The sequence below is a fragment of the Varanus komodoensis genome, unplaced genomic scaffold, assembly GCF_004798865.1.
Source record: "Varanus komodoensis strain SLA01 unplaced genomic scaffold, ASM479886v1 scaffold28, whole genome shotgun sequence".
Lineage (NCBI taxonomy): Eukaryota > Metazoa > Chordata > Lepidosauria > Squamata > Varanidae > Varanus > Varanus komodoensis.
The window spans coordinates 2,815,671-2,832,149 of record NW_025335727.1 but is presented as its reverse complement, the minus strand read 5'-3'; positions in this window follow the sequence as shown (position 1 = coordinate 2,832,149).

Genomic DNA, 16,479 nt, shown 5'->3' with positions numbered 1-16,479 from the left:
CTTCAAGTCAAGACAGCCTTCTTAGATGGCTGTCCAGTTGTATATTGAACACCTCTAGTGTGGAAGAGGCCACAGCTTTCCTAGGTCATTGGTTCCATTTTAGTAGTGCTCTAACAGTCAGGAAGTAGTTCCTGATATCTAGCCCAAATCTGGCTTCCTATAAGTTGAGCCTATTATTCCGTGTCCTGCACTCTGGAATGATGGAGCAGTAAGCCTGGCCTTCCTCTTTGTGACAGCCTTTCGAGTACTCCTTCACCTCCTGCTGCCAAAGCCCTCCCCTCAAACCCCTGGGATGTTTCAACAGTCCAATCACTGTGTCTTTAGCTGAATATAGATCTTGAAAATAGTAGACATGTGCAGGGGGAAACCAATGCGCTCTTTCATAGCCAGTATCTATGAGAAAAGGACCCATCCCAATGCCCCATTTGAGAGATGCTACCACCAGACACACACACCCCATTACAAGACAGACACTCGGGCCAAAAGCTGAGTGCAGAAGATAAGGCAACTCAAGGGTTGAGCATGGCAGACCTTCTGTGCTAAGCAGCTGTCATGCTCCAAAGCTGAATGGCATCTTTGTGCATGCGCAAAATAAATCTTTCAAAAAAGGCCCGAAGGAAAAGGATGCCACGTGCAGGCTGGACTGGGAGCACTAGGAATCCGGGGGCGTTAATGATTTCCAGAACTTCCTTCCCAACAGAATATTGCACCAATATTTAGGGGTGCCAACCTGAGAAGCAGTGGAATGTAGTATTTAAGGTTTGGATTAGAAGTGGGGAGATCAGGGTTCTAGTCTGCATTTGGCTATGAAAATCATGAGTGATTTGGGGTAAGTCACTGATGCTCAGCCTAATCTACCTTACAGGGCCGTTGTGAGAGTAAAGCAGAGACATTTACAGCACCTTGGCCTCCTCAGAGGAAGATGTAAATGCAAAAAAAAAAAAAGATAGATAGATAGATAGGTAGAAAGATAGATAGATAGATAGATAGATAGATAGCTTGTCTACTTTAGGGGTGCCAACGAGCTCAACTTCTGCAGTTGTGCTCTTGCTGGTTCTCAGTTGCTGAGCTCCTAAAGGCACAGCAGCAGAGGCCATCTGGGAAGTTGGCAACCCCAGATAGGTGGGGCAAACACATTCCCCTAACTTCAGTAGACATCCTTCCGCAGCTGAGTAACAGCTTTTTATCAGCCTGTTTGTCAATGCTGGCGATTGACAAGCAGTTGCTCATAAAATGCGCCCTGTTCCTTCCATCATGTTTATCTAAGCTCCCACCACAAACCTTTTCATGAATTCCTCTCCCAAGGATCAAAGGGTGCAGTGTTTTTTTAAGAGAAGCTAAAAAAGGATTGAAAAATGTTTTGCCCAAAATTTATAGATAGTTAAGGTACTGTGCACACATAATTAATGTCAGGGCCAGATGACAAGATAGAAAGAAGTTTGATGTTTCATGACATGAGGAAGGGGGAAGGCAGAGCTTGCAGGAGGTTAGATTATCCCTATAGATCTTATGGCAACTCATGTCCCCTCCTGTAGAAAATAACAGCTGGTAAGCAGGGACACGACTGAAGAAAGATCTTTTGCTTTTAATCTACTGCAGTGCTGTTCTGTACCCACTTTAGTATAAGACTCAGTAACTTGGAGACAAAAGCTGTTGATGGATCCACACAATTACCTGCTCTAATATTGCTCTCAGCTGTCCGTCTTGACTGAGGATGGTGGATAAAGTTTAGTTAAAGTCTGGGAAAAGGACTTTAAAAAAATTAGAAAGGAAAATAAAGCTACACTGCAGTCTTTGTGGGCATCCTGGTTTTGTAAAGAAGGTTGAATTCGTTTCGGAATAATTACGGTGATTCAAATGGACGACTGGACTTGGATACTAGTAATCCAATCGGTATACATTGAAAATGGAAATATCTTTAATGGGAACAATTTGCATAGAGAGGGGATGGTGAAGTTTGATCTGCCCTGTCCTGCTGAATCCTAAGGGCTTGAACAATCTGGCTTCCTTACAGGTGCTCTGAAGTTTGGTTACAGCTTCCAGACAAGACGTCACAAGCATACAGAATATCATCATTCCTTTATATAATCCTATCAGGCCTTCACATTTGGAATATTGCAGACCGTTCTGGTGGTGCTATTGAAAGAGGGAATCATAGAGCTAGAAAGACATGGGAAAAGAACAGAGTATGATCTGTGGACTGGTGCACATGGCAAACTGTAGCCTAATTGCTTGGAATTTTCCTCGATAGGGAAAATGTTAATTCCATCACTAGAGGCTGGGAAAAAATGATTCTCGGGAACCTTTGGGGAAGTGGGTGTTGCTCAATGGTGGAATATGTGCCCTTACAGTAAAAGATCCCAGGTTCTGCTCCCAGACGTTCCTGGAAGGGTTGGAAAAGGTCCCTTTCTGAAACCCGGAACTGCTATTGCAAGTTGGTGTAGGCCAGAAGGGAGCAAAAGGTATGTCCAGATCTCCAGGTGCCTGGCAGGAGATTGGCAAGAGGTTCCTATTCCCACTTGTTCGACAATAGTGGCAATGAAGTGATTCAACAGGGACAAATGCTATAAATGCTTAATGCTGTAAGCCGTCCAGAGACGACAGTAATGGATGGCACACAGATTTTTAAAATAAATAAATAAATAAATGGCAAGTCCTGCACCTGGGAAAAAGAAACCAAATGCACTGGTACAAGATGAGGAATACGTGGCTCAAAAGAACTGAAAGAGAAAAAGGCTTTGGAATGATTGTGGACCACAGGCTAAATATGAGCCAACCATGCCGTGCAGCATTGCGCAAATGGTGCTTTGGGATGCTTTAATAGAAGTATTACATCCAAATCATAAGTAGTACTTCCTCACTGGTCAGACCCCATATGGAATGTTGTGTTCCACTCTGGGCACCAAGATTTAAGAAAGATGCAGGAAAATCAGAAAGGGTCAAAAGGAAGGCAACAAAAATGATCTGGGGTTTGGAAACACGGCCTGTGATGAAAGACTGAGAGAACTGGGAATGTTTGGCCCAAAGAAGGGAGGACTGGGTGGGGACATGATGTCCCTCTATAAGTTCCTCAAATTCAAGTTACAACAACCAAGATTCAGGCTAGATATCAGGAAAAGCTTCCTCGCTGTCAGAGCAATACGGCAGTGGAACCAGCTGCCTGGAGAGGCGGTGGGCCCTCCCACACCGGAGACATTCAAGGTGAAACTGGGCAGCCACCTGCATGTGGGATGATGTGAACTGGTGTCCTGCAACAGCAGGGGGTTGGAGCTGATGCTTCCTCCCAACTCTGCTACTCTGCGATTCTCTGGTGCCCTCTCCTTGCCACTCAGAATGAAGAAAGCTTCGGGTATTCAACAGGGATGTTGTTTGCTGGAAGGAGCTCTAATCTTGGAGCTGAAAAACAGAGCTCCAGCTTGACCTTGTCCAATCTGCCCCAGCACAGAAAGAACCATGCCAGCGGTTCTCCAAGATCAGGAAGGCAACCTAAGATAGGAGGCAAGATTGGCTAGGATATGAGCTATGCTGAAATCGTTCCAGCTGCTTTCCTTCCCTAGCTGTAATACTATTGCCAGATGGCAGAAAATGACTGTCTAGAGGCGAAGATGGCTTCTACTGCGTAGAACTTAACTAGGGATAGTTGAATCTGTCAGTTTGGTTTCTCCAAAGTTGGGTATTCTTTCCATCTCAGCTATGGGGAAATTTGTGGCATTTGGTGGATTCTTATCAAAACCAAACAAACAAAACTCTCAACTTGCCACTGCACCCATCAAGACAAAATTCTTTTAAAAAGATGGAACTGTAGTACAAAGATGGTTTGTACCTGCTGAGAATCCTATGCCATCTTTGGTCGGGAAAAAGGCCTACAACTCCCAGGATGTCTGAGTTAGCCATGCTGTCTGCATCCTGTTAGGAACTGTAGTCCTTTTCCTCTGTCTGAACATGAATTGGAGTGTACTTGTAGTTCCTTTTCTACAAAGTCAGATTTTGTATGCATGAAAAGAAACAGAAGATTATCAAGGAAACAGGAAAAGAACAATTTGACAATGATGACTGCATGAATCAGTCAGTTTTGGTTTCATTTTTCTATTTTTGTTGCATCCTGCACTTTGAGAATTAATTTTCTTTTACAGTCCCCTGTAAAATGTATAAGCATCTTCGTGCACATTGCTAATATATGCATTTTTGTATTCAGTTTTGCTAATAGATTTTTGGAAACAATTTCCAAAATATAATGCATTTCAATGTTAATTTTACTAATACATCCTTTTTTGCACATACTGTTCCTAATATATACATTTTGTAGGCAGAGAAGCTCATGTTTTGGAGGATAACTATGGAGTCATATCTTGGTTCAAAAGTATACAATTAGATATGTGAATTGAAATGAAAACTAAGGACATTTCTCCCCATCTTTTCCCATTCCCTAAGTTGTATCCTATTGACAAGACCTGTTTCTCAGCCATCTTGCCTATCTTGAATCCTGTTCTTTTGTTTTGCCTGCTGTGGGGGGTTGAGGCAAATTGGTTTTGGTGGGGGTGGCTGCCATTTTGCTTTTCTCAAAAAGCGCTGTTTGGAGGTTTGTTTAATTTGGGGAAATTCAAAATGACTGAGTCCTTTGCCACTCCCTGGAGGCTGCCATTATAGCGGACAGCAATTGAACATCTACAGAAAAAACGCACCCTTTGCAACGTGTCCAGATTGTTCCTCCAGCAGGTGATTTCCTTTGAGAGGTGCAAGACAATTAAATACCCCTCCAAAGAAAAGGCAGTGATTGAAGCAGGCTTGTTAAAAATAGAAAGTCACAGTGTGCCATTCTGCTGGACCCTAATTTTAAACCTGAACTGCTAAGAAATATGTTTTTCCTTTTGGATTTCTCCTCTTGTTATACGAACATGTTGCAACCCCGCCTCCACAAAGATGCTTTATTTGAAAGCGCCTTGAGAGGTTTAAAAGGTGTGCGATGCTGTTGTGGTTTGGGGCAGGGGAAGGAGAGAGAAGGAAATGCATGACTAATCAGAGGGAAGTCCCACTGAGTTCAGTGGAAGTTACCTGCAAGTAAGCAAGCTGGAGAACCAAAGCAATAGTTTGGAGGAGCTTTTTTTTTTTTCCTCCTGAAATTATGGAGTCAGTTTCACAAATACCTTCTTAACTGTTTCTCCCCAGCTCTCTTCTGGTAACATGCAATGGGAGAAAAGTGGCACTGCAGAAAGAAGACGAGGGGGATTTTGGTGAGGAGCAGCCCAAGGACAAAAGGGTGAAGCCTATCTTTCCCATGCCATGGTCCTCTGCTGGCCATACCCACATCCCGTGGCAGCAAAAGCCATAAATCAACCTTCCCCAGCCATGTGCCTTCTAGACACATTTGGGTTGCAACACCCAGAATGCCCAGGCAATGGCTCTGCTGGATGGGAATTCTGGGAGTTGCGGTCCAAATGCCTCTGAAAACCACCCAGCTGGGGAAGGCTGCCATAAATTAACCCTGCACTGGGAGAAGACATCCTTCCGTGTGCCTATCCTGAAGCTTCCTCCTTCCTATTCGGAAGCTTTTACCAGTCAGCTTCATAGGATGACCTCTGTGGGTTTTAGTATTATAAGAGAAGGGGAGTATCTTCCAACCACTTGTTCCACACCCTGCACAATTTGGTACACCTCTATCATGTCTTTTCTTTCTTTCTTTCTTTCTTTCTTTCTTTCTTTCTTTCTTTCTTTTTTCCTTGGTTAAATTGTCAGGGCATTGTAACCTGTCCTCACAGGGCAGCTGCTCCAGACCTGCAAGGATTTAGTTTTTGGACTTCTAGCATGGAAGCCCTTTATGTGTTGGCCATAAAATGCTGACTGGGCTCACTGTTTCAGAATTGCTGCTGTAGAGATTTCCTGCTTCTGAATTCAGTGAGCATCAACCTAGAAATGCAGACTAAACTACAAGGATCAAATGGATTACCATTACTCTGCCTCAAGAGGTTATTCTCAGTTAGTGATATTGCCAAGGATTAGGAACTTCCTGGCTACGCAGAAAGGCAACGCCTATCTTCAGTGTCATAACTGGGACATTTTTGTTGCTTTTAGGAGACCCTGAAATATATAAGAAACATTCCCACAACTCAGAGATCAGATTTGACTCTTTTTGACACTGGTTCGGAGAAACAAGGGAAGGGAACCTCCAAATCCTTGTTTGTTGACTTCATTTGCCTTTATTCCTCCCAGCTATTTTCTGTCTGTATGCACAGTAAAAACCAATGTGAAAGTGAGTACTGTTCTTTCCTTATGTGTTTGTTTGATGTCACTATATACTGGAACCAAGCAAGCACTTTGACTGTAAACCCTTAAACCGTTTACTCATCACTGTGTATTTATGTGTTTCCAGGAGAATTAAATTACAAGGAAACAAGGTGAGAACGCACGCACTCCCCTGAGCAAAATCCTGAGGTTTCTGTGTCACCCTACAAATGAGTCTAGTAAGTCTTTCTCTGATCTCCAGCCACAGAATATAAGCTGGGCAATGTAAATCTGCAACTTGGAAAGCCAGGCTTGGTGCAATAACATTTGACCTGATGAGGGTGGAATGGAGAGCATGGTGAACCAAAGGAAAGTTTCTAGCCCTCATGGTGATACAGGAAAGTTTGGAAATGTGGTGGCAGAGTCCAGGGAAGCCTCAGCAACAAGGCCAGAGTGGAGCAAGGCCTTGATGGTCAGCAGCTGAGCTATCAAATGTCTTGCTCAGCTCAGACCAACCTTCCCGGTCCCGTTTCAGGCTCATATAACCTGGAAAAAGTATGTGCTTAGGGTGGTCATCTGATCCATGTTAGAACTGAGGGAGGTGGCCACTATTTCAGAGCCAAGACCACTTGATGTGATGGGGGACTTTGTGGTGGCATCCATGCTTGATGCCAAACTAAAAGCCATTAGTTTTGGCTTCTGAGACTGAAGTGGGAAATAAGCAAGCTTTAAAGTCACACAGAACTCTTTGTTGGGCAGAATGAAATGGTAGCTTGCACACTAAGCAAAGTCTGCATATAAAACCCCTTTGCCAAGGAGAGAAAAGGGAAGGGAAGTATTTCTGCCCCACATTAGAGCAATCAGTCATTAATTGCTTCTCTCCAAGGATTGCATCCGTACCTGTTGGAGGTAAGGGCCAATTTTCACTTCCTATTGGTTCAAGAAAGAAGCAGCTAAGCCCAGCTCTAGTGTGCTTTGATTGATAAGTTTGAGAGACTCTATGCTAGGTATGTAGGTCAGGAAAATAACAGCTGGAAATGTGTGGGCTAAGACAAGAAAGAGAGGAGACCACACAGGGAGCTAGAAAATTGTGTCTTTCACTTACTGTTGAAATCATGTAAGAAAATTCGGCACTTTAGCACGATGTAATCCAACACATAACACACTGAGTGTCTAATGCTCAGATCCAACAGCTTATTTCTGATGTGTGTGCTGCACCTGATCATTTTTTGCAAAATTAAAATATTGACATTGCAATTCGTTCACTTTGGCTGGAGTTTTAGCAGTAATATTTAACCTGCCAAATACATGGAAACAAGTGAAACATGCATTGTAAAAGTATTGGATTCACACATCACAAAATTCCATCTAGGTGAGCATTTTTCTGTATTACCATCATAAATACCTACTTTGGCATTTTATTTTCAAGGGGAACAGAATCTGAGAAAGTTCAGGACAAACTGTACAACTGGAGAATTCTCAGTGTTCAATATGAATCAAAGCTGAGATTGGGAAAATGAGAAAGTCAGAGAAACCAACATGGACAGATTGGTCCATCCCTGAAAAAGGGCTTTCTTCATTCAAACACCGAGTCCTCCATGTCTGATTAAACTGTGAAGGAGTGGTGGAGAAAACCTGTCTTGCTACATCTCCCTGTATCAGGGTGCCATGAAAAGCACTGGGGAAAGACAAGTGAGTCTTTAAAGGACCATGTGAATCTGGCAAGATAACTGCACAAGTGAACACGGATTCACTTCACTTTACCCAGGATCCAAAGCACCATCTTTAGTGCTTTGTGCAGATAAGCTGGTACTGTAGTCCTGCTTTCATCCTCAGGCCTTCTGCAAGCTCCCAAGGTCAGAATCCCTCCCACCCCTTATGAGAAGGAGAGGTCCAGAAAGAAGGGAAAATATCAACCTTCTTATACACATAAGGAAGGGCTTTGCACATGAAGTTTCCTATTTAGACACTGGCCCTTTCTTCTTTTCCACAGGCATGTGCAAAAAAGCCCCATTGCTCTTTGTGCTGTACTTCTCAACGCACAATCCTTGCCTTATGGTTTTTCCCATGTCTCCCAGCAGTTTGAATTGTGTAAGTCCATCTTCTCTCTCACTTCCCCCTTCCTCCCAGGTGTTAGGTCTTGAGCTGTCAGGTGGGTCCCGGTTTGCATGTCAGTTTGGAAGCTGAAGGACTTACCAAAGTATGGCTGATTGAGCAAAGAGGAATGGGGGGGTAGACAGAACTGCAGGTGTGAGCAATCTGTGAAGATCTCTGCTAATCCATTAGCTACAAGGATGGTGTGTGTGTGTGCGAGAGAGAGAGAGAGAGAGAGAGAGAGAATCAGGTAGAAAAGACTAAGTGAATTGAGAGAGAGAGAGAGCAAAAGGCACAAGAATAAAATGTAGTTTCCCATGGTTCAGTGGTTTGGGGTTCAGAATGTGAATGCTGATGCCTTTAAAAAAATCTTCCTGTTCTTAAAATAAAGCTCATTTGTGCACCTCGTCATCAAATTTCAGTGAACTGAGACGCTCTGAGGAATTTAGGGGTGGGCACAGGCATCACCCAGATGTCTTGTTTTGTTTGGCTTCTTTAATCCCATCCTATCCTGGATTCTCTGGTTGGATCAGAAAAAGGTTAGAAAGTTACAGAGAAAAAAGTAATGGGAAATGCCACCAACTGAGAAAAACAATGGCCAAGTGGTGCCAAAATAAACAGGGGCTGGGAATTATTTAATTAATTACAATCACTATCCCATGTTTTCCTCCAAGGAGCTGGGGGTGTTGTGCATGTTTTCCCTCCTTTATCCTCACCTGGGTGGAAGGTTAGGCTGAGACAGAGTGACTCTCCCGGCATCACTCAAGAGAGCTTCATGGAAGAGTGCGAATTTGAGCCCGGGCTTCTCCAGCTGAGTGGAGTATGGATGTGCAAGTCTGCGGGGAAACATTTCCATCCGTCCTGCAGCCACATCCCAATCTAGGCAAAGAAGGACACAGGAATCGGCCTGATTTTGACCACATTAGCAGTGGTTTTTCATCTTTGGCAACTGAAGCGAAAACTGGCACCCAGTTCAGGAAATGTGTTGGGATTAGGAACTCCCAAGTGCTTGATAGTAGTGGAGGAGAAGAACCAACTCCTGCTTTCAGTGTGAAATGGATACAGATGTACCACAAGGAACAAATGCTTCAGGGGCTTAAAGAAACCTCATCTCCTGCTTAACTCCCACCCACACAATTGTATTCTTTGAGCATACCAGGCCCTTGTATGCACCTGTGAGATGCTGGCAAGAGCACATGAGAATCAGATCTACTGAACAGATGACCTGCCCCGTTGTGGGACCGTTGTTGGCACGCCAGGTGGATGGGCCACGAGTACACTTAGCTCATTACTTATCCATCTGCCGAGTTTAATTGGTACCCTTGGCCCTTTCCCTCAAACTCAGGGTGGATTACAATCTTCAAAAGTTTTCTCATCATGTTGGTGGGGAGTGAGGCATCCTGGGATTGAATTTCAGACACAGTGGCTGATAGGATATGTGTCCAAAGCAGGAGGACTAAACAGGCAGAATGAAAATCATGACGACATAGGAAGCCAGACTGATCAGGGTTTAAAAAAAGAAAAGGAAGAAAGAAAAGCAAAATATGGTTACCATGCAGGGTTGCTAAACCCAGCCATGAACCGCAGCTGGTGTTCGGAGCTGCATCAAATCAGGTCCTTTGCTTGTCTAGCCCATTATAGTTTATCACTATTAGCAATGGGTTTCCAGAGCATCATATGAACATAAGAAGAACTGCATTGTTAGACAGTATTTATTTATTTACACACAAGTTTATATACCACTTTGCATTCAATAAAGTATCTGAGTGGTGAACAAGACAAAGGGGAGAAATTTTATTTATTTATTTAAAATATTGATATGACATCATCACAACCATCACTGAAATTCAAAATTAAAACCTTGTGCCATTAGAACTGTAGCTGGTGAGTTAGGCAAGGCCTGTACAAATAAAATATCTGCAGCAGATGGCAAAGATGAAACACCGTCACTACTTGTCTGACCTCAGTTAGCAGGAAGGGTGCCAATACATAAAAGGCCCTGCTGTGAGTGGGGGCCAAGTGACTGCAGACCCATGTGGAACCATGAGGACTGACCTCAGTAACTGGGCAGGCCAGTAAAGGAGAAAGCACTTTCTCAAATATCCTGGCCCCAGGATGTTTATTCACCATTAACAAAACCTTCACTCTGGCCTGGCAACAAATAGGCAGCCGATCTTGTTAGCAGAGGCGTTCCATGAAGAAAAGAGGGGCAGCGCCTGGTGAGAGCTGAGGCAGTGAATTTGCATCAGCCGCAGCTTCCAGGCCAGGCTTAAAGGCAACCCCACGTCCCGCTGCTGTGTGGTGGTCAGGTGCCCCCAAACGTTAACATCCCTGGATGTCAGCTGCTGAACCAGCGAATATTCCCCATAATGACTCACAGAAGATGCTTGTGGTGGGTGGATTTGCTTCAGTCTTAGAATGAGCTTCTAATGAGGTCCAGCCTTCCCTGTATTTAGGTCAGCATGAAGAAATGTGACATACTAAGTCCTGCTGTCCTCCCTTAGCATAAAGAAAGGAAATCCAGCCTGTTTTCTTTTTCTCGGGCTCTGTCTCCTGTGCAAATATGACCCTTCGAACCTCCCCTGCATCCCCTTCCCACTTACTTTACGGCTGCAGCTGCAGAAAAAACCCTTTTGATGATGGGCAATTAAAACATTTTTGTGGTTTTGTTGCCTTATCTAACCGCTTAGCCCTAAAGAAAGATGTTCTGACAGGCAAGATGGTACAAATTCAAGAGTAAATACATATATGAATGACTTAGGCAGGGGACAGGCAAAGGTTTAAGAGGCTGAGAGGGCTGTCTTTGTTACGGCAAGCAGTTATTCTCCCCTTGTGTCGTCTCACTTCAGTCAAGAGTGCTTGAGGAAAACAGGGTATTATATATGTAACTATTATAACCCTCCCCCCAGATATGACTATTTGGGACACATTAGTAGCTTATATGCTGATGCAGGAGCTTCATTTTATGGCCTAGCAGAATTAACCATGGGGAATTTCCACTAGGTATTTTTACCTGAATGGTAGCGTGTGCTTTGCTGATGTGTCACATGTCACTCACCCCAAACTCTCCCCTCGTCACACTCATTCTGCCATTATATTCCAGGTTTCTTCAGACCTGTTATGGCACAGCTTTCTTACACGCTGAATTTTTCCCCAATGCGCACATTTCAGTGTGTGCTAAACTCGCGGTACAGTTTGAGTGGGGAGGAATAGTGGCCCCAGAGGCTGGGTGGGAGTGTTGCTCCACTGGTTGCTGGTTTTATCCTGACTTTCTTCTGAGGAAGCCATTTGATCATCAGCAAAACCCTGGCAGGTTAGGCTGGGAGGGAGGGATAGAATAACTGGCCCAACGTCACCCAGGAAAACATTTGTGGCTGAGTGAAGAATTCAGCCTGAATCTTCCCACAACTAGAACTCTCCTTAGCTCCATGCCACAAACAGCTTCATTTGCTGATGAGGGTCCAGAGAGCCTTTGTTAAATGAGTGACATGACTTCCAGACGTTCCACAGATGTTAACTTCTGCAGTGGAAGTTTTGCCCTTGACATTCATATGCACTCAGTAGGCTGTGGAGGGGAGAAATCACCCTTGCCAGAGGGCTGATCTGACCACTTGCCGACCACTAGGTTCCAGGCTAGACATGCACATGGTGGGCATGTCGTGAGCGGAGCCGGCTGGAGCTGGGGGTCAGACTAGATGGCCCCTGAGACCCCTTCTAACTCGCTCTGTTTCTATGTTTCTATGTTCTTGAAATCAGGTCATGGTTGTCCACCCTTGTACTGCAGCTAACACCTTCCACAGCACTGCCTTGCCTGAGAAAGAATAATGTACATTTGGTACTGTGTGTGTTAGTGGTTGTATAATGCTTCTTACAAAATCCCCAGTATTTGGAAAAGGCAGTGCTGAAAGAGAAAGTGAAACCTCATCTGTATGTCATGGGACTCACAACCTGCCATGTTCATGGCCCATATTTTCCATTAGGTTAGTACCTAAATCATCAGAGATGCACTATAAAAAAAAACAGGCCTGCTAAGAAATGGAGGCATTCTGTGTTCCCTTTCCACACTGGAGCTTCATTCAATTACACTTATTATTCTGAGTCCTTGATGTTGAATTAATTGCACAATTTCATAGCCTAATGACTTATAGCAACTTCTCTCTCTTCACCATATGAAAAGAGAAATGCCTCCTGGAAAGTGGAATCAAACTGGGTTTTGAAACCCTTTCTTCACATCACCCTCAACCAACCTTCCAACCAACAAACCACCATATTTCAGCCTCTGTTTCAAACTTTCTGTAAAACTGTCATGAGCCTACTATATTGTAGGGCAAATTAGAAAAATGCCGGTTTTCCACATTTCTGAAAGCTAAGCATTCCTGAATTCAAATTGAAAGCCAACCTGAAAAAGTATTCGCTTTTAGAATAGAGGAGCAAGAAATTACCTGCCATGTTTCCGTGGGAACATACGTAAGAAGGGCCCTGTTAACATAAGAAGGGCCCAGCTGTCACACATCAAAGGTCTATCTGTTCCCACCTTCGGTTCCTGCCATGGCTAACCAGGTTGTAATGGGAAGCCCATGACCTGGATTCTCTTCTGCCCCACTAGCTGGTGTTCAGAGGCATGCAGCTTTGGTCCTGATTGCCACTGCCTTCCAAAAAGCTCTAATCAAAGTCATCCAAATTGGACACCCCATCGCTGGACATCAGGACAAAAGAAGAAGCACTTCTTTTATCTGTCCTGAATCTCCCACCATTTAGTTTCATGGAATGACCCCCTTGGGTTCTAGCAATATGAGTGAGGAAGAAAACGTATCCACATTCTGCATGCCATATATACCTTTGCACAGTTCTATCAAATATCCATTGATTTGCTTTCTTTGAAGCTAGGAAGCCCAAACGTTGGAATCTTTCCTCATAGGATTCTGCTCCTACCACTTAAAGGTGAATTTCATTTCTCTTCTACTAATAGCAGAAACTCTCTGGGCAGCTCACAAACATTTATCAAAGTGCAGTAATAAAAACTGTTACATTAAAATTCAAATACAATAAAATCAGTGTAAAATTCCAATATAAAACATTTTAAACAGTTAAAATACCTTTAAAAATCAATAAAACTACCTGAGATAGCTCATCATATGCCTTTGAATGCATGAGAGTGGAGGGTGGCTTTAACCTTATGCTGGAAGTACGTTGTAACCAGGTGGGGAGACCCGCTCCTACTCGGAGGGCTACCTCATTGCCTCTTTCTGGGCCTTCCTTGGAGGTGGCAGTAGGAGGAAGGTCCCGTTTGCACATTGTAGCGTCCAGGTAAACTGAGGTGAGGACAAGTGTTCCACCAGGTACTGTGGTCTCAAGCCTTGTGGGGCTTTATTGATTAAAACCAGCACACTGAATTGGATGCAGAAGCGCAGCTGACACAAGCAGGCCAGAACTGGCATCACGTTCAGAACCTCTGGTCCCAGTGTTTAATCTGGCTGCCACATTTTGCACAAGCTGCAGCTTCTGAACAGTCTTCAAGGGCAGTCCCACACAGACTGCATTGTGGTCATCGGTCTTGGAGAGTACCAGAGCATAGATGACTGAACCCAGAGGGGGGCATTACTGGTAGAAGGCCCTCTGTCACCGAGACCCCGTAAGCTTCGAATAACAAAGGTGGCTCATGGAAAAGAGGCAAGCTACGAACATACTTCTTTAGGGAGAGTGCAGCCCCTCCCAAAACAGGTCAAATTCCCTCCCTCTGCTCGGAAGAACCAGTCACAAACAGCATCAGGTTGCTGGCCCTTTTCTGCACCTTTTCCCACTCTACAATATCCTTTCTGAGGTGTGCCAACCAGAATTATGCACAATATTCCAAATATTGCCACATAACACATTTGTACAAAGCCACTGTGGTATTGGCTATTCCAATTCCTTTCCTGAATTCCTTTCCCAGCAAGGAATTTTCCTTTTTTCACAGCAGCTGCACACTGGCTTGTTGGTGCCCCCAAGCTATGGAGCACAACACTGGGACCTCTTTCCTATCCAGTTCCCAGGGTCAGGAGGGTGGTTCCACCTGATGCAAAGACAAACACAAAGCAGCAACTCATAAGGAGCTACTGCAGGGCTGCCTCCTACCCTGAGCTGGGCAAATTCTGCTTTGCCCTCGCCTCCGATCCGATCGCAGCTGGTAGGGAAGCATGGCAGAATTAACTGCAGGAAGGCCAGGCCAAGCGATTGATCATGGAGACCAAGATGCAGCACCTGGCCTCTTCTGCAGCCAGGAGGCTGGGGCTCACGGCCTTCCACAATTCCTTCTTGTGGCATTCAGTCTGGGACTGCAGTCATCACCTTTTCAGAACTGTGTTAGGCATTGGGACAGCTGGATAGCTAAAGATGCTTCCTTAACGGGCACAGAATAGATGGCCTTCCTACAGTCCAGAATGTGGGTCATAAACAGCCCTTGGTCTGTGTGTGTGTGTGTGGAAGGAGGCAGACTAGATAAATGTTTTGCCTGGAAGTTGGAGGAGGAGGATGGAAAAGGGCAGTTTTCCTGCTGGCCGGCAGAAAAACACAGGGAGGTCATTTGGCCAGCTCTGCTGGACTTTTCCCCTGCACCCCTATCAGCCCCATTCCTGCCGATCACGCACGGGGCAGGAAATCCTCTGAAGAAGGAAACCTGCTCTGAACAAGAAAATTCTTCTGCTGCTCCATGTCTGTATAACTACGTTGCTACATAGACCCTCGTTAAGTGGCACCTATGGGGCTCAATTAATCTGAATGAGATCCATTAGCTTCTCTCATATAGTCTTCAACATATTAATATACATTTCTGTGATGTATTAAAACATGGTGGAACTCACTGGGGAATGTAAAATAAAACAATTTTGCTTCCAAAGCACAGGTATAATTGGTATGTTAATTGCAGTCAACTTTACCTCTCTCAATATTATTAACCTCCTGGTTTTCTCCAGCATGGAAATGGGGAAGATCATTCTTCAGTATATTCTCAAGAAGGAAATTAAATAATAGACACAAATGAAGTCCAAATCTACTACAAAGCCCTCCCACCCCCACGAAAAGATATATCTCCCAGCTGTCTCACTAATATAGCCTAAGTCTGAGATCACTATCGGAGCCGTCATTTGGCAGCTCAGACTTCAAATTATAGCAATTATAACAGTTTGTGCCAATAGCCAGGAGGTGGGGATTTTTTGATGTGGTTAAAAATAACATCTGTTAACACCCCCCCACCCAAATTACGTTTTGCTAATTTTCTGATAAGATAATGCTGGAACTAGGCAGAGTGTCTTCTAGTGCCAATTTTCAATTAGAACATTTTCCTTCTGGGTTTTTCCCACCTTGTCTCTGGGATCCTATTCCATTCGGAGGAGTTCATTTGTTTTAACTTTCTTAATTAATTGTTTTGTATAGGTGTTGCCTTTCAAGCCGATCTCAATCTTCTAGACTCATTCACGAGCCTTGATTGCCATGGCGTGAGACAATGCACAACTTCTCTCTGTCACACGAAGAGAGTCCCCATATTAGCCTACTAAACAAAACAATTCTGCATAATTTAGAGGATAACAAATGACAAGGGCTTTACAACTGAACTAAAGGAAATAACATAAACATCAATTCTGGGTCAAACTCTTTACAAACTACATATGCTGGGTGAATGCAGTCAAACCAAAATCCAAGAGTAATTTTTGTACCACAAATAGAAGACCATGGGAGTTTATTTTTAGTTCCCACTTTCTGTGCAACAAATACAATCACGTTATATGTGTGTGCCCCCGGCCTGGAGAGAGAAACCTGGACTCCCCCAGGTGCACCATGGCATTTGGGGCAGTGAAGAAGGATACAAGATAACGCAGGTTGCGATTTCTTAAGCCTTTTCTTTGCACTGCATTGTGCCCTGAAACGCAACTGCTCTGTGGTGGTGATGAGTCTGCAAAGAAATGGAACTCCTTTTCCACCTCTGAGGAATCACCCAGTGGAGCCGATCTGAGCAGTCCTGGGCAAGGCTTTTTAAAAGGAAAAAAAAAATATGCACGCATTTAAAGGAAAACAGAAAAATGCATGCACATCTATGCATGTTTCTTGTGTGTGTGCGCCCGTGGTTTGTGGCTTAGAGAAGAATTTGTGACACCCAGAAATCTGTACAGAATGGGAGAAGATGCTCATCAC